This window comes from Salmo salar, chromosome 01 (genome assembly GCF_965601325.2).
Source record: "Salmo salar chromosome 01, fSalSal1, whole genome shotgun sequence".
Lineage (NCBI taxonomy): Eukaryota > Metazoa > Chordata > Actinopteri > Salmoniformes > Salmonidae > Salmo > Salmo salar.
This window is the reverse complement of record NC_138291.1, coordinates 159,450,224-159,474,909: the sequence shown is the minus strand read 5'-3', so window position 1 is coordinate 159,474,909 and position 24,686 is coordinate 159,450,224.

Here is a 24,686-nt window from a genome sequence, read left to right as displayed (position 1 = left end):
ATGGTTGTATGTATTTTAGTTGACAGCTACTATTGATACTACAAGATTGAAGTTGCTGTTCTGTGCCACAAAGTCTGAAAACATATTGCCGTCTAGGTTTCCACAATAATATTTTCAAGTGTATTCTGACACACCATCTCTTCCCCCCCTTCTCCCTCTCCTCAGTGAGTTCCCCACCATTGCCAATGAGCAGGAACGTGTGGACTACAAGCGTGAGTTTGACCGGGATCACCAGGAGTACAAGGACCTGCAGGGAGAGATGGACATCATCAACAAGAGCCTGTCAGAGGTAGACAGAGAGCTGGATGAGCTGCAGGAGGGAAGCCCCCAGTTCCTGGTGAGTTTGAGGGAATCAGTTTGGTGAGGATTGGGGCTAATCTTGATCACATAATGACTAGTTATTTGGGAAGCAAAGTGATTTGTTGATCAGTGATTCTGTGCAGTCTGAATGTAGTCAGTCTCAAACGTGCACTTTAACTAACTAGCTAGGGTCCTCGAAAGGTTTTCCTGGTCAGGTCATGTGGCCAGTAAAAACTCTGGGCCCTATCTATAACATTGAGAAAATGTCCATGATATGTTGCATCGTTTCCCAATCGCATGCTAACTTTAGGGTGTGGAAGAAAGGAGTCATGAGAGGGATAGTTGTTTGAGAAGTATATTTGTTTGCATTTTCAATAATCTTTCTCTCCCCTACAGGATGCTATGGAAAAGTACAACAGCCTAAAGGACATAAAGAAGGTAAGTATCCACAACATTTAAGCAACGCCTCTTTGTTTGATCTACTTCCTTATGTACTCCCTCTTGTCTCTTCTGAGTACTACACCCCAGTCCCACATTGTCATGAAGTTTGAGAAAGTACATGTGGTTATCATGTCCCTTGTGAACTGATTTAGAACCAGCTTTCTATACACTTGTACTTACCACACTTATTATAGTCATAAAACAAACCTGATCTCAGACCAGCTACAGAAGACAATGTACCTTCATTGGCCCATTCTTCCTGGTCTACAGTCAGCAGATTACCAATTGAAGAAGCGCAGGTGTAAATTCCTGAAGGCCAAACTGTCCCACATCAAGAGGATGGTCGCTGACTACGATCGAAGGGCCTGAACTTCCTATCACCTGACGTCAGCCAGGATACTTCTTCCGGTTCAGAGTTGATGCCAGATGTAACAATGGTGGTTTGAGTCAGATTCTACTTATTTCTTTGGCTCTGCTCTAGTAACACTAGCATATCACTTCGAATTAAGCAATGTATTGAGCATTTATTCTAAGTGGTATGCTTGTGTAGATATAAGAACGTAACCTTTGTAATTAGGTTTGTGGTTGCAGTATACTGAGCATCTTCACTCAGAAGTGTCTGCCCAAGGATCTCCACTGTGATTGGATGGATGTGCTAGGGATCACAGTATACTACAAAGCTGTTAAACATGAAATATCTCGCACATACTTCCCGAGACAATGGCTGTAGAAATATGTGTGTTTTGTGCCTTTTAAAAAGAAAAATGGGTAATTTGAATGTGCAGAAATAATATATTTATGACTGCATTAAGTTATTAGTGTTCAAAGGCTTGTGTTAACTCTTGTTTCGTATAATGAATGGTACTTAGAGTGCAGTTTATCCTCACTCTGTCTGTTGGTAGCCATTTTAAGGGATGGGACAAAATTACCTCAAACTGTGATGTTGTGAGATGGATTTCACTCTGATACATTACATTTTTTACAGCTTCCTCTTTTTAGATAGATGTTCACTTTTTATTCTTTCACTTTCTATTTTCTCAACCTCATTGTCAGGTTTTGATACTTGTACTTATGAAAGGTTTGCCATTTGTAAATATGTGAATATAATTCTGGTCTCTATGTACTAATGCTTTGTCCCCTCTCCTGTAATGTTTTTGTCAGTTGCTAAAGACTTTGAAACGGTTATACTTTGTAAATCATTATGCATTTGATTCATGTTCTGTTTACTTTTTGACCTAAATGGAATATATTCAAGGTCACTTTTTTTTTAAACTGAAAATTCAATAAAGATTTGCGTAACAGTTTAACTCAACCTGATCAATTTTTTTCTATATGGTCTCTTAAAGTCATTCTCAGGTTTTTCAATGTGTGAATATACTGTTATATACTTATTATATTGATGTAATATGGTCTGCTGTCTTTTGTCAGTTGCTAAAGACTTTGAAACAATTTTTTTAATCAAGATGCCTTAAGGTCTTTTTAAATAAAATAATTAAACAGAACTTTTTTTGCAATGACTTATTTTTAATACCAGTACTTTTCATTGTCAGTCTACTGCGAACACTACTAATCATAGCTAAACAGCAATTAACACTTATAACGGGGTCAAGTCATTACTTCTCTTCAGGTCGGAAAGCCAGCGCTCTAGAAAGATGCCAGAGTTTCCAACTTCGAGGTTTTGAAGTGTCTGTCCTATATCTAGGAGGTACTGTATAAGAATGCTCAGAAAATATATTTAGCTTTTTTGGACACATTTAACCCCTTATTTTTGTTGGCACAAAGATACCTTGAGTCTTTTTTTCACCTAACTTTTAATCTAATTCCAATGACAGGCATTTGTTTGGGTTGAATTCACGTTAGTTGACAACAAACAAATTTAGCCTAAATCAAAACTAGATGTTGAACTGAAAGCTGTGCCCAGTTGGAAAATAAAGATGGCACTTCTAAAAGCATATTTCACACCATAGCCTGCTGAATTTGGAAGAGCTTTTTTAATTTTGATTTTGGCACAAATGAAAATATGGCACTGACTCGCTCATAGACTGTTTCAGCACTGTCTCAATGAAGAGTTCGGCATTCGACTAGTGCTAGCCATGTGCGACATCATGCGCGCGCAGTAACAAGCCTGAGTTAACAGCAGGCAGACAAGTAATATCCACCTTCATAGTATGGATGAAGCCTAAACTGGAATGTGAAACTAACTGAAGCTGGTTATCTTTAGAAAACCCTGAGTAGATCTAGTTTGCAGACACCAATCCGGTGTGTCTTTTGCATTAACATTTGTGTAATTGTCCTGCTGAAAAATAAAACTATTCCAGGGTTAGGGTTTCAGAAGACTGAGGTGGGTTTTCCTCTAACTTTTTACCTGGACTTTGCTCCTTTCATATTTTTTTGGATCCTGACATACAGTGCCTTCAGAAAGTATTCATAACCTTGACTTATTCCACTTTTGTTGTGTTAGTCTGAACTCAAAATTGATTCAATTGATTTTTTTCCTCCATCCAGCTACACACAATACCCCATAATGACAAAGTGAAAACATGTTTTCAGAACATTTTGCAAATTTCTAATTTACATAAGTATTCACACCCCTTAGTCAATATCTTGTCGAAGCACCTTTGGCAGCTTCTTTGCAGATTTTCTCAAGGTCTGTTAAATTAGATGAGGATCTGCGGTGAACAGCAATCTTCAAGTCTTTCTACAGATTTTCAATGGGATTGAAGTCTGGGCCACTCAAGGACTTTCATATTCTTGTTCTGAAGCCATTCCAGCATTGCTTTTGCTGTATGTTTGGGGTCATTGTCCTGTTGGAACGTAAATCTTCGCCCCAGTCTGGAATCTACAATCTGAAGAAGGTTTTCATCAACGATTTGCCTGTATTTAGCTCCATTCATTGTTCTCTCTATCCTCAACAGATTTAAAGTCCCTGCTGCTGAAAAGCATCCCCATAGCGTGATGCTGCCACCCCCATGCTTATCGTAGGGATGGTGCTAGACGGATGATGAGCTGTGCCTGGTTTTCTCCAGACAAAACCCTGCGTTCTTGCCAAAGAGTTTGATTTTTGTCTAATCAGACCACATAATCTTTTGCCTTATGCTCAGTCTTTCACATGCCTATTTGCAAACTCCAGGCATGCTGTCATGTGCCTTTTCCTTTAGGAGTGGCGTCCATCTGGCCACTCTCTGATAAAACCCAGATTGGTGAAGTGCTGTAGAGACTGTTGTCCTTCTGGCAGGTTCTCCCATCTCAGGCAAAGAACTCTGTAGTTCTGTCAGAGTGCTCATTGGGTTCTTGGTCATCTCCCTGACTAAGGTCCTTCTTGCCCGATTGCTCAGTTTGATAAGACAGGTAGTTCTAGGCAGAGTCTGGATAGTTCCATATTTTAAACATTTCCCAATGATGGAGAACACTGCGTTCTTGGAAACTTTCAACACTAGACATGATCCTTCCCCAGATATATGCCTCATCACAATTCTATCTCGGCGATCTTCGAACAGTTCCTTGGACTTAGTATAGTTTCTGCTCTGACATGCACTTCTTCGGTGGGGTTTAACAGCGGTTGGCATCCAATATGTTGCATTACTGACCCCAACTGAACTATAGTACAGATCCATTACACTTTATGATACAAAATGGGAAATGGGAACCAAAAAATTATAATTTTCAATTTTAAAAAAGTATACATTTTAATGACCCTTCCAACTATCCCTACACTCATGGGGCTCCCGAGTGGCGCAGCTGTCCAAGGCACTGCATCTCAGTGCTTGAGGTGTCACTACAGACACCCTGGTTCGAATCCAGGCTGTATCACAACTGGCCGTGATTGGGAGTGCCAAAGGGCGGCGTACAATTGGCCCAGCATCGTCCGGGTTTGGCCGTTGTAGGCCATCATTGTAAATAAAAACGTGTTCTTAACTGACTTGCCTAGTTAAATAAAACAAATTAAAACCCATCACCTTATTTCACTATTAACCCTTTCTGATCCTACCCCAGGCCAACGGCCTGAGAGGACCGGACCCCACCACCCGACACACTCTGTAACTCTTCTGAAGTCAAATCTCATACCCCCAAGTGCTTCTCTGCAGCTGCCACCACAACATCTATTTTCTGTGACTCACGTTCCATTTCTGCAGTACAGGTGATAACAATTGCTATGAATGATTAGAAGCCAACCTTACTGAAGCATATACTGTATCACTCATTGGCCTATCCCTCTGTGCTGGCACAGATCTAATTTCCATAGGGATCCCCTCAGAATCCCTCGCCCTTGACCCATCCTCGTCTACTTTCTTCACTGCCTCAGCATACGGTACCTTCTGCACTACTCTGACTCTAGCCACCTCAACCTGCCTCTCGCACCGGACACTTCCGATCCCCAGCAACATGTATACCCCTACAGTTGACGCACACACAACTTAACCACCGAAACTACACCATCCTCTATCCCATGCCCTTCTGCTCTGTTTCACCATCCTCACAACTGTGTCAGCACTGCACCAAACGGCGGCCATCACAAACACCAGGAATCTTCAACTTCAATTGCTCCACCTTCACGCTTAACGCTACCCCAGAAATCACTCCTTTCAATCTAATCTTAAAACCATTGAAAAAAGTTGTAGCGACATCTCAAGGATGCACCTGAGCTCAGTCTGGAGTGTCACTTTGAGCAAAGGGGTGTGAATACTTAATGTAAATTAGATATTTCTGTATTTAATTTTCAATACATTTGCAACAATTTCTAAAAACATGTTTTCACTTTTCCATTATGGGGTATTGTGTGTAGATGGGTGAAATCAAAATCAATTTAATCAATTTTGAATTCAGGCTGTAACACAACAAAATGTGGAATAAGTCACGGGGTATGAATAATTTCTGAAGGCACTTTCAAGGCAGCTGGGAACTCTGAAAAAAACGATATTCAGTGATCTGCAGGTAGGAAAGTCAAAGCTCTAGAAAGATGCCCGTGTTTCCGACTTGAAATTCCGAGTTGGTTGACCGGTTAAAACGATTTTTCCCTGTCGTAGCTCGTTTTTTTCAGAGTTCCCAGTTGTCTTGAAGGCACTGAAATCGAATATTTCCAAGTTCCCAGTTCCCTGTTTTCTTGAACGCACTGAAGTCTCTGACTTCCGACTTCAGTGCGTTCAAGACAACTCGGATCTTGGGAAAAAACAAGCTCCGACTGGATGTTTTTTGGGGAACTGTCATCTAACTCGGGAACTCAGGCATCTTTCTAGTGCTCTGACTTTCCGACCTGAAGATCACTGAAGTCATGATTTCACCTTATTTTTTCCCCTGAGGTCCCAGTTGTCTTGAATTCACTTAAGTCGGGAGTCTGAGATTTCCGAGTTCCCAGTTCCCTGTTGTTTTTAACGCGGCATCAGAGACACAAATAACACATAGCAGGTTACAAAGTAGAGCTTTGTAGCTACTTTTTGATGTATGGGTTGTTGGGTATTCATCCAAATTCACATTTCGCCACCCCCATTTCCATGACGAGTGCTAGCTTGGTAGCTGTGTGGGAGTGCCGATGCCATTCGCTGAGGCAACAAGCAGGGCGAGACTCAGCGCTACGCGGCATTGGCTGTATTGTGGCAAGACAATTTTTGTGATTGATGGTTTTATTCTATACGAATTCAGTGGCTACAGCCCTACAATCGATAAAAACATAGCTAAATAGCAGTGAATAGAAAATGTGTCCCATCTATCTTTCTGTGCTAATTAGGCTAATTGACGGAAACTGTATAGTTTATCCTCCCATCACCAGAGTAACTCATCAACACCAAAAATAACATTATAATGTAACCCAACTCAGGTGTAGGCCTACCTTTTAAGCAAACTATGCTATCAGACTAGTACCCTTCTATGTTACAGTTCAGACTTAGTGAGAGGTGTGTGTCTGTGTTAGCCTAACACAGACACACATAGCCTATGTGTGGTGTGTGGGTGCTGTGTGAGCACTTTAAATTATTAGACTTAAATTAATGTAATTATGTATTCTGTACTGACTAATTCGCATATTAAAGTATTCTGTGTTCCTGAGAAGCCTCTCTATAACATGGAATACAAAGTATAACACCAGAAACAAAGTTTAATTTTGTCCCCTAACCCCCTACTCAAGGTGTGCTAATGGGCGCTATTCTTCCTCATCTAGCAGACATTGGGGCTAGGTACGCATGTGAATCTCTATAGCTGTGGGTTAGAAGAAGGAATGTACTAATTAACTGCAACAGTGCATTCATAATTGTCTATTTCCTGTAGCTAAATTAGCACCACACCCTGTTTCTCTTCCGCTCTAGGCTCTAGTGTAGCTATGATTAGAGTTTTGTTATAGTTAGACTTCAGACTAGTGTAACCAAAAAAATTGGTTTCACAGCATTACACTTCTACATTAATGTGGATGCTACCATGATTACTGTAACACAGGGTGAGACCCAGATGCAGATTGTTCGAGCCTCTGATATTTATTAAAATACAAGGGGCAGGCTAAAGGCAGGTCGAGGACAGGCAGAAGTTCATTAACCAGGTCAGAATCCGAAAGGTACAGGGCGACAGGCAGACTCGAAGTCAGGGCAGGCTAAATGGTCAGGCAGGCTAAATGGTCAGGCAGGCTAAATGGTCAGGCAGGCGGGCTCAGTGTCAGGGCAGGCAGAAAATGTCAGAACCGGGAGGGCTAGAAAACAGAGACTAGAAAAAAACAGGATCACTGAAAGAAACACGCTGGTAAGCTTGACAAGGTGAACTGGCAACAGACAAACAGAGAACAAAGGTATAAATGCACTGGGGATAATGAGGAAGATGGGCGACACCTGGAGGGGGTGGAGATAAGCACAAAGACAGGTGAAACAGAACAGGGTGTGCCAGATTACGTGATTACATGATTACGCATTACACGTCTACATTAATGTGGGTGCTACCATGATTACAGATAACACTGAGTGAATCGTGACTAATGACAACTGAGAAGGTTACAGAGGCACAGTCATACCCCCTCCCAAAAAATGCTAACCTCTCCTGTTAAAGTAATGGTGAGAAGTTAGCATGTCTTGGGGGTATGATTTTGTGTGTCTGTAACTTTCTCACTCTTCATTATTGACGATTGATTCAGCATTATCCGTAATCATGGTACCATTCACATTAAAGCCAAAGTGTTTAGAAACATATTCTATTCTTATTTACAATAAAAGTGACTCCAAAATGACACAATACATTATTTATCATTCATTTCTATTGGGCACAAAATAAACTGAAACACAACCAAAACAAACAGCAAATGCATCCAAGTTTGTAGTCACAAGCTTGATGTAGTGATTGCATGCTAGGAATATTGGAGCAAATACTACTTATAACTAATTTAATAGACATATAAGTGAATTTGTCCCAATACTTTCGGTCCCCTAAAATGGGGGGACTATGTACAAAAAGTGCGGTAGTTTCTAAATGAATGAAAATACCCTCAAATTAAAGCTGACAGTCTGCACTTAACATCATAGTCATTGTATATTTTCAAATCCAAAGTGGTGGAGTACAGAGCCAAAACAACAAAAAATGTGTCACTGTCCCAATACTTTTGGAGCTCACTCTATATACTGTACCTCTTAACATTAAATACATACAACTATTGAGTAGGCCATGTCTAGAGGAAATATTTAAACTTTTCACCCAACTGGAGTTCATCCTCTTATACGTCTGACCTTGACACTATCATTTCTTTCAATCAAAAATATGAAAATATAATAGGCTAAGATGACTGTGGGCAATCTCCTTGAATATATTCAAGGACCTTCACAGTAAAGGTGAAGTTAGGATCTCTGTCTGTGTTCAGCATACATGTAATAATGTTTTTTTTAACAGTTTTTTTTAGCATATTTTTTCTTTGCTTATCATTCTTCCCAGTGAAATTTTAACTGAGAGGTCGTACTGGTCCTGTTAATGCCTTGGCGGGGAATGATGTAATTTTGCCGTGTAACCTCAAACCCAGCATCAGTGCTGTGGGCACAAAGGTGGAGTGGCTCAGACTGGACAAGTCCCTCACTACTGTCCGTATTTATGAAAACCAGAGCGACAGAGAAGAGGAGCAGAATGACTTCTACAGAGGAAGAACAGCACTGTTCAAAGAACTTCAGAAAGGCAACACTTAATTAAAACTGACCGAAGGGAAACTCTCTGACGCAGGGCACTATAAATGCGTTGTAATTTAAATGCACAGCATGAATGTATTTTCCTTTGTCATATTGACATTCCTGCTTAATGGTTTCTTTGTGCTGGAAATCCATTACACCTGCATAAATATTACATTGTTTGTCTGGCTCATTACTACATTTTAACTAATGCTGGCTGTCCCCAAAACTGTGCTGTCCCCAAAACATAAAGTTAATCTTTATCACTAAGATCATCTTAAATCCATTCTTGGGAAATGGATGAACCATGATCTTAATGCCAAAGATGACCTGTATGTTTTTTGGGGGAAACTATTAAGTAGTTTAGGTGAAACAAATTCCTGTTGATGTTAAAGGCCTAGTGCAGTCAAAATTATGTTTTTCCTGTGCTTTATTACATTTACATTTTACATTTAAGTCATTTAGCAGATGCTCTTATCCAGAGCGACTTACAAATTGGTGCATTCACCTTATGATATCCAGTGGAACAACCACTTTACAATAGTGCATCTAAATCTTTTAAGGGGGGGGGGGGGGGTTAGAAGGATTACTTTATCCTATCCTAGGTATTCCTTAAAGAGGTGGGGTTTCAGGTGTCTCCGGAAGGTGGTGATTGACTCCGCTGTCCTGGTGTCGTGAGGGAGCTTGTTCCACCATTGGGGTGCCAGAGCAGCGAACAGTTTTGACTGGGCTGAGCGGGAACTGTATATCTTTATATAGAACTTTATATCATCAGTGGTGTAAAGTACTGAAGTAAAAAATATTTTTAAGTACTACTTAAGTAGTTTTTATGGGTATCTGTACTTTACTATTTATACTGCTCAAAAAAATAAAGGGACCACTTAAACAACACATCCTAGATCTGAATGAAAGAAATAATCTTATTAAATACTTTTTTCTTTACATAGTTGAATGTGCTGACAACAAAATCACACAAAAATAATCAATGGAAATCCAATTTATCAACCCATGGAGGTCTGGATTTGGAGTCACACTCAAAATTAAAGTGGAAAACCACACTACAGGCTGATCCAACTTTGATGTAATGTCCTTAAAACAAGTCAAAATGAGGCTCAGTAGTGTGTGTGGCCTCCATGTGCCTGTATGACCTCCCTACAACGCCTGGGCATGCTCCTGATGAGGTGGCGGATGGTCTCCTGAGGGATCTCCTCCCAGACCTGGACTAAAGCATCCGTCAACTCCTGGACAGTCTGTGGTACAACGTGGCGTTGGTGGATGGAGCGAGACATGATGTCCCAGATGTGCTCAATTGGATTCAGGTCTGGGGAACGGGCGGGCCAGTCCATAGCATCAATGCCTTCCTCTTGCAGGAACTGCTGACACACTCCAGCCACATGAGGTCTAGCATTGTCTTGCATTAGGAGGAACCCAGGGCCAACCGCACCAGCATATGGTCTCACAAGGGGTCTGAGGATCTCATCTCGGTACCTAATGGCAGTCAGGCTACCTCTGGCGAGCACATGGAGGGCTGTGCGGCCCCCCAAAGGAATGCCACCCCACACCATGACTGACCCACCGCCAAACCGGTCATGCTGGAGGATGTTGCAGGCAGCAGAACGTTCTCCACGGCGTCTCCAGACTCTGTCACGTCTGTCACGTGTTCAGTGTGAACCTGCTTTCATCTGTGAAGAGCACAGGGCGCCAGTGGCGAATTTGCCAATCTTGGTGTTCTCTGGCAAATGCCAAACGTCCTGCACGTGTGTTGGCCTGTAAGCACAACCCCCACCTGTGGACTTCGGGCCCTCATACCACCCTCATGGAGTCTGTTTCTGACCGTTTGAGCAGACACATGCACATTTGTGGCCTGCTGGAGGTCATTTTGCAGGGCTCTGGCAGTGCTTCTCCTGCTCCTCCTTGCACAAAGGCGGAGGTAGCGGTCCTGCTGCTGGGTTATTTCCCTCCTACGGCCTCCTCCACGTCTGCTGATGTACTGGCCTGTCTCCTGGTAGCGCCTCCATGCTCTGGACACTACGCTGACAGACACAGCAAACCTTCTTGCCACAGCTCGCATTGATGTGCCATCCTGGATGAGCTGCACTACCTGAGCCACTTGTGTGGGTTGTAGACTCCGTCTCATGCTACCACTAGAGTGAAAGCACCGGCAGCATTCAAAAGTGACCAAAACATCAGCCAGGAAGCATAGGAACTGAGAAGTGGTCTGTGGTCCCCACCTGCAGAACCACTCCTTTATTGGGGGTGTCTTGCTAATTGCCTATAATTTCCACCTGTTGTCTATTCCATTTGCACAACAGCATGTGACATTTATTGTCAATCAGTGTTGCTTCCTAAGTGGACAGTTTGATTTCACAGAAGTGTGATTGACTTGGAGTTATATTGTGTTGTTTAAGTGTTCCCTTTATTTTTTGGAGCAGTGTATATTTTTTACTACTTTTACTTCACTACATTCCTTAAAAAAATATGATACTTTTTACTCCATACATTTTCCTTGACACCCAAAAGAACTCATTACATTTTGAATACTTAGCAGGACATGAAAATAGTCAAATTCACGCACTTATCAACTGAACATCCCTGTTCATCCCGACTGCCTCTGATCTGGCGGACTCACTAAACACACATTCTTCGTTTGTAAATTATGTCTGAATGTTGGAGTGTGCCCGTGGCTTTCCGTAAATTTCAAAAAACAAGAAAATGGTGCCATCTGGCTTGCTTAATATAAGGAATATGAAATGATTTATACTTTTACTTTTAATACTTAAGTATATTTTAAACCAAATGCATTTAGACTTTTACTCAAGTAGAATTTTACTGGGTGACTTTTACTTTTACTTAAATAATTTTCTATTATGGTATCTTTACTTTTACTCAAGTATGACAGTTGGGTACTTTTTCCACCACTGTATATCATATTGTAGAACAGTTGAGGAAATTGTGAAAAAGTTTGATCAGGGCTTTTTGCTGATAGTTGCTGGTTCAAAATACAGTCTAAAAAAGGACCTTCTAACAAGCAGGTTTGCGTGGGTGGGAGTTTTGGCTTTCCATGGTAACATCACTATGTAGTAAAAGCTAGTTTTCAGTTTCCCCTCCCATCTCAGACTACTCCCAGACAGTCTTAGCAAAATTCTTCCTTGAGAAGAGTAAGGTACTTAATTGTTACCCAGAAATGATTTGATATTGATTAAAAAATTGTTGCATTGGGCCTTTAATTAATAATTTGCAGTTTAAGATGTACAGTTGAAGTCGGAAGTTTACATACACTTAGGTTGGAGTCATTAAAACTAATTTTTCAACCACTCCACACATTTCTTTTTAACAAATTATAGTTTTGGCAAGTCGGTTAGGACATCTACTTTGTGCATGACCCAAGTAATTTTTCCAACAACTGTTTACAGAGAGATTATTTCACATATAATTCACTGTATCACAATTCCAGTGGGTCAGAAGTTTACATACACTAAGTTGACTGTGCCTTTAAACAGCTTGGAAAATTCAAGAAAATTATGTAATGGCTTTAGAAGCTTCTGATAGGCTAATTGACATAATTTGTGTCAATTGGAGGTGTACCTGTGGATGTATTTCAAGGCCTACCTTCAAACTCAGTGCCTCTTTGCTTGACATCATGGGAAAATCAAAAGAAATCAGCCAAGACCTCATAAAATATATTGTAGACCTCCACAAGTCTGGTTCATTTTTGGGAGCAATTTCCAAATGCCTGAAGGTACCATGTTCATCTGTACAAACAATAGTACGCAAGTATAAACACCATGGGACCAAGCAGCCGTCATACCGCTCAGGAAGGAGACGCGTTCTGTGTCCTAGAGATGAACGTACTTTGCTGCAAAAAGTGCAAATCAATCCCAGAACAACAGCAAAAGACCTCGTGAAGATGCTGGAGGAAACAGGTACAAAAGTATCTATATCCACAGTAAAACGAGTCCTATATCGTCATAACCTGAAAGGCCGCGCAGCAAGGAAGAAGCCACTGCTCCAAAACCGCCTTAAACAAGCCAGACTACGGTTTGCAACTGCACATGGGGACAAAGATCGTACTTTTTGGAGAAATGTCCTCTGGTCTGATGAAAAAAAATAGAACTGTTTGGCCATAATGACCATCGTTATGTTTGGAGGGAAAAGGGTGAGGCTTGCAAACCGAAGAACACCATCCCAACCGTGAAGCACGGGGGTGGCAGCATCATGCTGTGGGTGTGCTTTGCTGCAGGAGGGACTGGTGCACTTCACAAAATAGATGGCATCATGAGGGAGGAAAATTATGTGGATATATTGAAGCAACATCTCAAAACATCAGTCAGGAAGTTAAAGCTTAGTCGCAAATGGGTCTTCCAAATGGACAATGACCCCAAGCATACTTCCAAAGTTGTGGCAAAATTGCTTAAGGACAACAAAGTCAAGGTATTGGAGTGGCAATCACAAAACCCTGACCTCAAACCTATAGAAAATTTGTGGGCAGAACTGAAAAAGCACATGTGAGCAAGGAGGCCTACAAACCTGACTCAGTTACACCATCTCTGTCAGGAGGAATGGGCCAAAATCCACCCAACTTATTGTGGGAAGCTTGTGGAAGGCTACCGGAAATGTTTGACCCAAGTTAAACAATTTAAAGGCAATGCTACCAAATACTGTCATGATTATATTTAGGAGAAGTAGAGGAGTCAGGCGCAGGACACAGGGATCAATGTAAACAAACGTGTTTACTTAAATAATCAATAAGTCCTCTCCGAGGACAATACATATCGCGGAGAAAACACCTCCGTTCACACACAACAGGAAACAATTACCGACAAGACAAACAGGAAATGCAAAGGTTTAAATAATAAACATAATTAGGGAAAATCAAAACAGGTGTACACAATAAAGACAAAACCAAACGAACAGTGAAACATCGATCGGTGGCAACTAGTAAGCCGGTGACGTCGACCGCCGAACGCCGCCCGAACAAGGAGAGGGGTCGACTTCGGCGGAAGTCGTGACAAATACTAATTGAGTGTATGTAAACTTCTGACCCACTGGGAATGTGATGAAAGAAATAAAAGCTTAAATAAATAATTCTCTCTACTATTATTCTGACATTTCACATTCTTAAAATAAAGTGGTGATCCTAACTGACCTAAGACAGGGAACTTTTACTAGAATGAAATGTCAGGAATTGAGAAAAAACGGAGTTTAAATGTATTTGGCTAAGGTGTATGTAAACTTCCAACTTCAACTGTATCTAAATGTCGTCATTTTCGCGATGTTAAAAATGAATTGAATACATTGCAAATGGACAAGGCTGTTTCTCGACCTGAGAACCTTCTAGAGCCACATAACTCACCGTGCACTACCGACTTAAGCTCTAGAACAGGTTTATAAACTTTCAGAGCCTGGGTCTGATGGTTCTTTGATTGTGCGAATGCCGGTAACTATTGCAGGCCCTGCTGTCTGTAAGCCCCACACTGTGTCACTCCATCTTGGCTGTGTGTGTGTGTGAGTACAGAAAATCACAGAAATCACAAAGAGCTCCAAAACCCGCCTCAACGGATTCGCATTAACACGCCTAAACTGGATCTATAACTTTAAAAAAAACATTTCCTTTAGCATCATGAAATGGATGTTGTACGATTTCTTGTAAACTACGATAGATAAATGGCTGGTTCTATTTTTCCTTACACCGTAGATTTATGTACTTTGACGTGAATAGGTCAAATTAGTACTGTATTACAGTTTTCTACCTTTAATCCCACAAAATGTGCATTAATTCAAAGAGCGTTGTGGCCTCGACGCCATCTTGTTTCTGGGCTAAAAGTACATTTGGCCATCCCTGAGCTCACAGAGTTTCGTCTTTGAAGTGTGTTCCATTTATGAGAAACGGCCATGTCCATTTGGTTATGAAATGTCCATTTGCCATATACAGTCAGTCATCATCTGGTGTAATTTTCCGGTACAGCAGAAAAATGTAAAAAATATAAATTATATTATATCTTGGAAACCGAGTGTTCCATGTCTGTTGGTCTTGTGAGTACCTGTGCTCTGTTGAATCGGCTTGCGTTTTAGTGTGCTCTTGTTGTTACGGGTCTCGTCCCATGTATTGTTATTATGGGTCTCGTCCCTTGTATTTATTAGAGGTTACACCTCGCTCTTTGTTTGGGTTACAGCCCTGTGTTATATATATTACGTGTTTGTTTGGGCTTCGTCCCCGTCATGTTCATGACATACACTATTTTGTGTAGAGAAATAAAAGCCCCTATTTCATATTCCTGCGCCTGTCTCCTTTCATTATACAACGTGACAGAGTAATCAACCCATCTAATGGAGACAGCAGGAAAGACCAAGCTGGCGACCATCGTAGGGACAGTCCAGCATCAAGAGGACTGTCTCTCCAGACTCGGCAGCGCCACGGACAGCGTACTGGCAACCATCCTGCGTTTGGAGGGGAATGTGCAGTCCCTCTAGTCTCCAGCACCGGTTCCGGCACTAGCTCCCACCCCACCACTACCTGCCTCCTTCCCATCTGAGCCAGTCTGCAGAAAATACCCCTGTCCCTCCCGGACCGCTTTGATGATGCGCCAGCGAGATGCAAGGGATTCCTTCTGCAATGCGACCTGTACCTCGCTCGCTATGCCAAGGCTGTCTCCGGGAGAGACAGGGTTTCCACCGTCATCTCGGCACTGACCGGACGGGCCCTGGCCTGGGGTGCCGCGGTCTGGTAAACAGGTGACCCGAAGTCGAGTCCTACGAGCGCTTCAACCTCCTCTTCCGCTCGGTGTTTGATCATCCTGTGGAGTGCTGAGAGGGGGGTGAGGGCCTACTCCAACTGTGCCAGGGATCTAGGACCGCCTCGGAGTTCGTCCTGGAGTTCCGGACCATCGCGGCCTCCACCCTATGGAATGAGCCGGCTTTGGTTTTCCGCAGCGGACTGCGGGAGGAGGTACAGATGGAGTTAGCCTGCCGTCATGTCAACATGTCACGTGACCAGCTCATCAGCATGTCGATCCGTTTGGACAATCTCCTGCGGTCCCGACCAAGACCTGTGCGGAATCCGGAGCCCATGGCTACACCTGCGCCGTGGCCAGAACCGATGGAGGTGGGCTCTGCATGTTTGCCCGAGAAGGAGGAATCTGGGCCTCTGCTCCTATTGTGGAGAAAAGGGTAATTTCTCACCGACCTGCCCTCTATCCACTAATAGGCGAGGAGGTGACAATCCAGGGAATTCTCCTGCTCCAACCCAGGGAGGATGCAAGATCTCCTCTCCTTTTCTGTCAACTCAACCAGTGTGTTTTCCCATTAAATTCCTTGAATATCATCGCCCCTCACTCCCGTTAGCTCTGATTGATACCGGCTACCCATTCCGGGTTCGAGCCTTGGATAATCGTCCAATAGGGACAGGGCTCGTACATCACATCACTGTTCCCGTTTCTCTGCTGACCCATGACACTCATTTAGAACAGATCACCTTTTTGATTATAGACACCCCCATGCAGTTGATTGAGATCTCCCCTGGTTGAGTTGGCACAACCCTGTTATTTCCTGGTCCGAGAGGAGACTGCTGGGTTGGTTGCAGGAGTGTCAGGGGAGGTGTCTCGTGGTGTCTGTAAACACCACTACGGTGGAAAGTCCGGACCACACCCCTCAAGTGCATTTACCGGAGGAATACCAGGATCTTAGAGTTTTCTCTAAGATCCAGGCTACACGCATGCCTCTTCATCACCCCTGGGACTGTGCCATTGACCTGCTGTCTGACGCATCCCTCCCGAGAGGACATGTCTACCCCCTCTCCTATGCGGAGACCGAGGCCATGGAGATCTATGTACAGGAGAGCCTCCAGCAGGGTTTTATCTGCCCCTCTACATCACCAGCCTCCCCAAGCTTATTTTTTGTTAAGAAGAAAGATGGGGGACTGCTCCACTGCATTGATCATCGAACACTGAATAATGCCCACCGTTAAGTTCAGCTATCCTTTTCCCTGAATCCCAACACTCGTCAAACAAATGCACAGGGCACAGTACTTCACGAAACTGGACTTGAGGAGCGCCTACAATCTGGTGCGCATTCGTGCAGGCGATGAATGGAAAACGGCCTTTTCCACGACCTTTGGCCTGTCTAATACTCCTTCAGTCTTCCAGGCCTTTATTAACGAAGAGTTTCGGGACATGCTGGAATGGGGCATTGTGGTTTATATAGACAACATTTTTGTCTATTCTACTGACCACGCACAGCATGTCTTGTTTGTCAGGTCTGTGCTGGGAAGACTGTTAGAGCATCATCTATATATTAAACAAGAACATTTTTTGTTTTTCCAGCGGTCCTTGTCCTTTTCGGGCTACCTCATATCCACGGAGGGAGTGGAGATGGAGGAGCAACGCGTCAGCGGAGTCAGGTTGGTCCCGTGTGGCTCAGTTGGTAGAGCATGGTGTTTGCAACGCCAGGGTTGTGGGCTCGATTCCCACAGGGGACCAGTACGAATTAGTTTTTTTGAAAAAATGTATGAAATGTATGCATTCACTACTGTAAGTCGCTCTGGATAAGAGTGTCTACTAAATGACTAAATGACTAAAATGTCAGGTCATGGCCCATCCCCAACTCCGTGAAAGCAGTCCAGCGATTCCTGGGGTTCGCCAACTATTTCTGAAGGTTCATCCGGGGCTTCAGGACAGTGGTCGCGCCTCTTACCTCCCTGCTGAGAGGGCGTTTCTGCCCCCAACGGCTTCGTTGGACAGTGGAGGCCGAGAGGGCGTTCGAGACACTCAAGGCATGCTTCACAACTGCTCCGGTGCTGGTACATCCTGACCCCTCACTCCCCTTCATCGTCAAGGTGGATGCCTACAAAGTAGGAGTCGGGGCAGTGCTGTCCCAGCGCACCGGAACCCCTGCAAAGCTGCGGCCCTGTGCCTTCTACTCCCTGCCCAGAGGAACTACGATGCAGTGGAACGGGAACCTTTGGTGGTCAAGAAGGCCACCACCTGGAGTACATCAGGGCAGCGAAGAGGCTAAACCCGAGACAGGCCAGGTGGGCTCTATTCTTCGCCAGGTTCCAATTCACGCTTTCCTATAGGCCAGGCTCGAAGAACGTGAAGGCGGACACCCTGTCTCGCCTCTATGACGCAGAAGAGAGGCAGGGAGAGGAGACCATCATGCCTCCGTCCAGTATCATCGCGCCAGTGGTGTGGGACATGGACGCCGATATATGGCAGGTCCTGCGTACGGAACCCGCACCTGCACATTGCCCAGAGATCCGCACCTACGTGCCCACGGGTGTGCGGGGCCGCCTCCTTACCTGTGTCGTGTCTTCCTGGGACAGGTCGTACCATCGCCTGCCTGACTGAGAAGTACTGGTAGCCCCCCTTGGCTAGGGACGTTCAGGTTTACCTCTCTTCCTGCTCCATCTGTGCCCAGTCTAAGACACCCAGACACCTCCCTTATGGAAAGCTCCTTGTCCTGCCGGTTCCACAATGACCCTGGTCTCACCTCTCGGTGGACTTTGTCACTGACCTGCCCCCCTCCCAGGGGAATACCACCGTTCTCATCGTTGTGGACCGGTTTTTCAAAGCTTGTCACCTCCAATCTCTGCCTGGGCTCCTGTCGGCCATGCAAACTGCGAAGGCTCTTTTTACACACGTCTTCCGGCACTACGGGATCCCGGAGGACATTGTGTCAGACTGTGGCCCTAAGTTCCCCCTCAGTATGGAAGGCGTTCACAGAACGCCTGGGGGTCACTGTCAGTCTCATCTCCGGGTACCGTCCTCAAGCAAATGGGCAGGTGGAGAGGGTCCATCAGGAACTGGGCAGGTTCCTGAGGTGTTACTGTCAGGACCGGCCGGGGAGTGGGAGGATTTTCTACTTTAGGCTGAGTACACGCAGAATACCCTTCGCCACTCCTCCACTAACCTCACTCCTTTCCAGTGTGTGTTGGGGTATCAGCTGACCCTGGCACCTTGGCATCCAAGCCAGACTGAGGTGGGCGAGTGGTTTTGGCGCGCTGAGGATATCTGGAATGCTGCGCACACTCGTCTCCAGCGGGCCGTGCGTCGGCACAAGGAACAAGCCGACCGCCACCGCAGTGAGGTGCAGGTTTTCTCTCCAGGCGACTGGGTCTGGCTCTCCACCCTGAACCTGCCTCACCGCCTTCCCTGCCGGAAGCTGAGCCCGCGGTTTGTGGGGCCGTTTAAAGTCCTGAGGAGAGTTAATGAGGTAACATACCGTTTGCAACTCCCTGCTGATTACCGCATTAACCCAACTTTTCATGTGTCTCTCCTCAGGCCAGTGGTGCCTGGTCCCCTCGCTGAGGCTGGACCTAGTGAAGCTCCGCCTCCTCCTCTGGATATTGAGGGAGGTCCGGCGTACTCGGTACGTGAAGTCCTGGATTCGAGGCGTCAGGCGGGCGTCTCCAGTACCTCATCGACTGGGAGTGGTACAGCCCAGAAGTGTGGTGCTGGGTTCCTGCGGTGGACATCCTGGACGCTTCGCTGACCAGGGATTTTCACCGTCGGCGCCCTGACCAACCCGCACCGCATCCCTGTGGTCATCCCCAAGGCCAGTGAAAATGCAGCGAGTTGGGGTGTGGGGGTACTGTCACAGCCTTCTAGGCGTCACTGAACTGGATCATTACCACCAACCCCGGACTGTCTTGTCTTATTACGCACACCTGGTTCCCATTCCCCCTGATTAGTATGTGTATATACAGTGGCTTGCGAAAGTATTCACCCCCTTGGCATTTTTCCCATTTTGTTGCCTTACAACCTGGAATTTAATTCGATTTTTAGGGGGTTTGATTTGATTTACACAACATGCCTACCACTTTGAAGATGCAAAATATTTTTTTATTGTGAATCAAACAAGAAATAAGACAAAAAGACAGAAAACTTGAGCATGCATAACTATTCACCCCCCCAAAGTCAATACTTTGTAGAGCCACCTTTTGCAGCAATCACAGCTGCAAGTCTCTTGGGGTATGTCTCTATAAGCTTGGCACATCTAGCCACTGGGATTTTTGCCCATTCTTCAAGTCTAAACTGCTCCAGCTCCTTCAAGTTGGATGGGTTCCGCTGGTGTACAGCAATCTTTAAGTCATACCACAGATTCTCAAATGGATTGAGGTCTGGGCTTTGACTAGGCCATTCCAAGACATTTAAATGTTTCCCCTTAAATCACTCGAGTGTTGATTTAGCAGTATGCTTAGGGTCATTGTTCTGCTGGAAGGTGAACCTCCATCCCAGTTTCAAATCTCTGGAAGACTGAAACAGGTTTCCCTCAAGAATTTCCCTGTATTTAGCGCCATCCATCATTCCTTCAATTCTGACCAGTTTCCCAGTCCCTGCCGATGAAAAACATCCCCACAGCATGATGCTGCCACCACCATGCTTCACTGTGGGGATGGTATTCTCGGGGTGATGAAAGGTGTTGGGTTTGCGCCAGACTTGGTGTTTTACTTGATGCCCAAAAAGATACATTTTAGTCTCATCTGACCAGAGTACATTCTTCCATATGTTTGGGGAGTCTCCCACATGCCTTTTGGCGAACATCAAACGTGTTTGCTTATTTTTTTCTTTAAGCAATGTTTTTTTTCTGACCACTCTTCTGTACAGTCCAGCTCTGTGGAGTGTACGGCTTAAAGTGATCCTATGGACAGATACTCCAATCTCCGCGGTGGAGCTTTGCAGCTCCTTCAGGGTTATCTTTGGTCTCTTTGTTGCCTCTCTGATTAATGCCCCATTACATTACATTACATTTAAGTCATTTAGCAGACGCTCTTATCCAGAGCGACTTACAAATTGGTGCATTCACCTTATGATATCCAGTGGAACAACCACTTTACAATAGTGCATCTAAATCTTTTAAGGGGGGGGGGGGGTTAGAAGGATTACTTTATCCTATCCTAGGTATTCCTTAAAGAGGCCCCCCTTGCCTGGCCGTGAGTTTTGGTGGGCGGCCCTCTCTTGGCAGGTTTGTTGTGGTGCCATATTCTTTCCATGTTTTAATAATGGATTTAATGGTGCTCCGTGGGATGTTCAAAGTTTCAGATATTTTTTTATAACCTAACCCTGATCTGTACTTCTCCACAACTTTGTCCCTGACCTGTTTGGAGAGCTCCTTTGTCTTCATGGTGCCGCTTGCTTGGTGGTGCCCCTTGCTTAGTGGTGTTGTAGACTCTGGGGCCTTTCAGGACAGGTGTATATATACTGAGATCATGTGACAGACCATGTGACACTTAGATTGCACACAGTTGGACTTTATTTAACTAATTATGTGACTTTTGAAGGTAATTGGCTGCACCAGATCTTATTTAGGGGCTTCATAGCAAAGGGGGTGAATACGCACCACTTTTCCATTTGTAATTTTTTAAACAAGTTATTTTTTTCATTTCACTTCACCAATGTTGACTATTTTGTGTACGTCCATTACATGAAATCCAAATAAATATAAATTTAAATTACAGGTTGTAATGCAACAAAACAGGAAAATGCCAAGGGGGATGAATACTTTTGCAAGGCACTGTATGTGCCCTCTGTTCCCCATTGTCCTTGTTGATTATTGTTCCATGTCTGTTGGTCTTGTGAGTACCTGTGCTCTGTTACCGTGTTAGTGTGCACTTGTTATTACAGGCCTCGTCCCTTGTATTGTTATTATGGATCTCGTCCCGTGTATTTATTAGAGGTTATACCTTGCTCTTTGTTTGGGTTACAGCCCTGTGTTATATATATTAAGTGTTTGTTTTGGGCTTCGTCCCCGTCATGTTCATGATGTACGCTATTTTGGGTAGAGAAATAAAAAACCCTATTTCGTATTCCTGCGCCTGTCTCCTATCATTATACAACGTGACAATTGTGTTTCTCACTGAAATGAATTAAGCCACCTTTATTTGCAGTGTCTCAAACAACAACTTGGTAATTTGTTGGTGTGTGTGTGCGCGGGCCTGTATAAGTGTGCTTGTATGTGCAGTGTTTCTCCAATCATATTCAGTTAACAGGTGTGTGTGTGTGTGTTGGTGCTTGTATTTCTTTCAAATCTCACTATTACAAAGCAGTAACTAAGTGATTACAGTCCTGTATACTTGTTTGTATACAGTGCATTCAGAAAGTATTCAGACCCCTTGACTTTTTCCACATTTTGTTATGTTACAGCCTTATTCTAAAATGGACAAAATTGTTTTTTCCCCCTCATCAATCTACACACAATACCCCATAATGACTAAGCAAAAATAGGTTTAGAGAATTTTTTGTAAATTTATGAAAACTGAAATATCACATTTACATAAGTATTCAGAACCTTTACTCAGTACTTTGTTGAAGTACCTTTGGCAGCGATGTTGCTACAAACTTGGCACACCTGCATTTGGGGAGTTTCTCCCATTCTTCTCTGCAGATCCTCTCAAGCTCTGTCTGGTTCGATGGGGAGCGTCGCTGCACAGCTATTTTGGTATTTTATTAGGATCCCCATTAGCTATTGCAAAAACAGCAGCTACTCTTCCTGGGGTCCACACAAAACATGAAACATAATACAGAATGACATAATACAGAACATCAATAGACAAGAACAGCTCAAGGACAGAGCTACATACATTTTTTTTAAAGGCACACGTAGCCTACATATCAATGCATACACATAAACTATCTAGGTCAAATAGGGGAGAGGTGTTATGCCGTGAGGTGTTGCTTTATCTGTTTTTTGAAACCAGGTTTGCTGTTTATTTGAGCAATATGAGATGGAAGGAAGTTGTCACGTGTACTCCCTCTCCGGCCTCTAGGTCACCAGGCTGCTCGTTATGGCGCACACCTGTCACCATTGTTATGCTCACCTAGACTCTATCACTTCCCTGATTAGCTTCCCTATATATGTCACTCCCTTTGGTTCCTTCCCCAGACGTCATTGTTTCTGTTTCTGTTTCATGTCTGTGTGCTGTTAGTGTTTCTTGTTTTGTATTATGTTCTGTTTATTTTATTAAAACACTCAATCCCTGAACTTGCTTCCCAACTCTCAGCGTTACAGAATGACTCCTCACCTAAGGGAAGCATCAGGGAGTGTTTTTTTTGTTGTTGGTGGGAATGATGTCGGGCCCGGGAGCCGCTATAGGCTCTCATGCCTGAGACAGATCGCCAGGCTCCCCTGCCTCCGCCGGTTCGTCAAGCTCTCATGGAGGAAAAAATGACTGCGTTATTGTCTTTTGAGCTTCTAGTCATGAAATCTATGCAGCCTACTCAATACATTTGTAGAGCTACTGTTTACAGGCCTCCTGGGCCGTATACAGCGTTCCTCATTGAGTCCCCTGAATTCCTATTGGACCTCATAGTCATGGCAGAAAATATTCCGAAATTTTGGTGCATTCAATATTCAAACAGAAAAGTTCACAGACACACACCTGTAAGCAGTGCGTAACTGGCTGCAGTGAAGTCAGGCGCAGGAGAGCAGAAATGGGTAACAGCCGGAGCACTTTAATAATGAAAAAAACAAACTGCACCCAAAATAGCAAAATACGGGTTGAAATAACCCGTCGCAAAACCAGTCTGAAATGCACAATACACTTACAACAAACAATTCCACACACAGACATGGGGGGAACAGAGGGTTATATACACGTCAAGTAATGAGGGAATGTAAACCAGGTGTGTGGGAAAACAAGACAAAACAAATGGAAAATGAAAGGTGGATCGGCGATGGCTAGAAGACCGGTGACGTCGACCGCTGAACGCCGCCCGAACAAGGAGAGGAACCGACTTCGGCGGAAGTCGTGACAACACCAAAAGGCTTTAGGAGCCATCATTGATCCAGTGGGTATTGTCCAACATGTCTCGGGACCTACGCATTGCCACAATCATACCCTGGATCTAATTTTGTCCCGTAGAATAAATATTGTGGATCGAAATGTTTTTTGGAGGGACTATCGGACCATCATCTTATTACATTTGCAATCGAAAAACAAATAATGTGCTCAGACCCCAACCAAGGATATTCAAAAGCCGCGCTATAAATTCTCAGACAACCCAAAGATTCCTAGATGCCCTTCCAGACTCCCTCCACCTACCCAAGGACGTTGGAGTACAAAAATCAGTTAACCACCTAACCAAGGATCTAAACTTAACCTTGTGTAATAACCTAGATGCAGTCTCACCTCTAAAAACAAAAAAACAACTGTCACAAGAAATTAGATATTTTAAACTCTTAACAAAACATAGATGCTATCTCTAGGTCCCAAGAAAGAAAGATCTGCTGTTTGATCTGACAATTAATCTTCAATACAACTGTGAAGGAACTCTGTGTTACTCTGGACCCTGATCTCTCTTTTTACAAGCACATAAAAAATATTTAATGGGTAGCTATTTTCCATTTTCGTAATCACAAAGTCTTTGTCCAGAAATTATGCAGAAAAGCTCCTCTATGCTTTACCCACTTCTAGATTAGACTACAGCAATGCTCTACTCTCTGGCTACCAGGATAAAGCACTAAATAAACTTCAGTTAATGCTAAATACGGCTGCTAGAATTTTGACTAGAACCCAAACTTTTGATCATATTACTCATATTCCAGTGCTAGCCTCTCTACACTGGCTTCCTGTTAAGGCTAGGACTGATTTGAAGATTTTACTGCTAACCTAAAAAGCATCACATGGACTTGCTCCTACCTATCTCTCCGATTTGGTCCTGCCGTACATACCTACACGTACGCTATGGTTGCAAGACGCAAGCCTCCTTATTGTTCCTAGAATTTCAAAGCAAACAGCTGGAGGCAGGGCTTTCTCCTATAGAGCTACATCTTTATGGAATGGTCTGCCTATCCATCCATCCTATCCAGATGCAGACTAGGTCTCGACCTTTAAGT